The following is a 2,284-nucleotide window of genomic DNA, read 5'->3' on the forward strand; positions in this document are numbered from 1 at the left end:
AATGTGACTTTGAAAAGCAGAAGTTATATAAAATCATACATGTGTGTTTGTGTGTGTATGTGTGTGTGTGTATTCAGACTGCAGAATAGCTAATCTACAACTTTCACCATAGATCCAGTGTTCAGGTTTTTTTTTCTTCCCACTGTACCACACTGGCTCCTGTCTAACTCTCATATTACATGATCCATCTCACCTAATTGGATTTTTTGGGGGAGAGGGTAATAGTGCTGAACTCACAAATTTGACTTGCACAGTCCATAGCTAGTATTTAAAAATACTTCTTTGACCCTCACAACTGTGGAAGGTAGATGCTAGTATTATCCCCTTTTTGCAGATGAGGAAACTGAGGGAGATAACAGTTAAGTGACTTGTCCAGGGTAACACATCTAGCAAGTATCCAAGTTAGGATTTGTATTCAGTCCTTCCTGACTCCAGGTTCAGTTTCCTATCCACAGAGCCACCTAATTGCCTCAAAAGATTACAAAGGCATAGCATTTAACTTCTCCTTCCTTCTCCTTCTTCTTCAACTCAGGCACCCCTTGTTGCACACAGAGAAGTAAAAGCTAGGGCTTACATTGGGTACACCCTTTTCTTTTCTCCTCACCTCCTCCACAACGAGACCCAATTTGTTATGGGTAGAAATCTTCTCAATGAAAAGTAAGTAAAGGATCAACATCCTTGGAGTTAGCTTGTTGAAAAGACCTTCAGATCTGATCATTCCATTTCATTCTCATCTCTAAAATCTCTCTTTATTAAGTGAATAGCTAGTCATGCATGGGTGGAGCACAAGGAAACAGCTATAACTCATTATTTGTATAAGACTTGAAAGCTTTTCTGTTACTTTCCTCAAAACTAGCTTGTAAAGTAGTAATGTAAGAACTGTTATCCCATTTTACAGATGAACTGAGACCCAGAGAGATTGAGACACTTTCTCCTGGTACCAGAGGTGCTAAATCACAGGGTCATTCATCTAGAACTAGAAGAGATGTTAGAGATCATCTAGTCCAACTGCCTCCTTTTATAATTGAGGAACCTGAGAATCAGAGAGGTTAAGTAATTTTCCCAGGGTCACACAGATAATAAGGGCCAAAGATAAGATTTGAACCTATGCCTCCTGATCTCAAGTTCAGTGTTATTTCTACTCTATTATCATTCAAGGTCCCCTGCTCCCAAGTATCTTTTTACTTGCCTCCCCCTAGTCTGCCTCAGTGCCTAAATTCAATCATCAATAATTCATTACTTGCGTTAAGCATTAACCTCTACATCAGGGGCTTTTTTATCTCTTTTTGTATCATGGATTATTTTGGCAGTCTGGTGAAGCCTATGGACTTATTTTCAGAAATTAAAAAAAAACTTTTTATTGATGTGTTTTGTTTTAGCATTATAAACATTTACAGATTACCCCCAGCCCACCAAAGCTCTCTTGTAAAAAAGCAAAACTAATAATACTGTGACCTCAAGTGAAAGTATATATAATATTCCATATCTGTAGCACCCCTCTCTATTTTTATTAACAAAAATATATTACTCTCTTGTAATAGATATGCATTATCAAGCAAAATAAATTCCCTTAAAGATTGCATTATATATGATGCATCATGTGGATGTACATATTTATATGTGTATATATACACATACACAAATGTATGTATGTATGTGTGCATGCATGGATGTATGTATTTCTCATTCTGTATCCGAAATCCTTCACCTCTTTGTTAAGGATAGCATATAGCATCATTGGTCCTTTGGAATCGAGTGTACAGATCTTACAGCTTTGAAAATTGTTATTTTGCAGTGTTGTTATTGTATAAGTTGTTCTCTTGGTTCTGCTTATTTCATTATTCATTAGTTTAATTATTCATTTAGTTGGAAATTGTTCATTTTCACAATATTGATGTCAGAGTAAAAATTGTTCTGTTTGCTTTCTTCACTCAGTGTGAGTTCATGTCTTTCCATCCCTCCTTGAAATCATCTATTTCCTTCTTTCTTACAGTATAACAATCTCCCCATCACACATACTACAACTTATTCAGTCATCACTCAGTTGATGGGCAGGACCATTTTTAAATGTAAAAAGTAAAACACATAGAATTATAAAGGAATACAATTATATTAAAACATAATTACCAAAATAGCAAAAAAAAAAAAGTCCACAAAATCCAGGTTAAGAGCCTTTGTCTATAAGATCCTCTTTTAAAATGCAACAGGAATAGTAATACTGAATTACTGCCTCCTATTTGTTAATTAATTTACCTGATTGTTGTCCTCTGGAACAAGAGGGAGG

The sequence above is a fragment of the Petaurus breviceps genome, unplaced genomic scaffold (genome assembly GCF_028583685.1).
Source record: "Petaurus breviceps papuanus isolate PSGF00001 unplaced genomic scaffold, PetGlider_PUasm1.0 226, whole genome shotgun sequence".
Taxonomy (NCBI): Eukaryota; Metazoa; Chordata; class Mammalia; order Diprotodontia; family Petauridae; genus Petaurus; species Petaurus breviceps.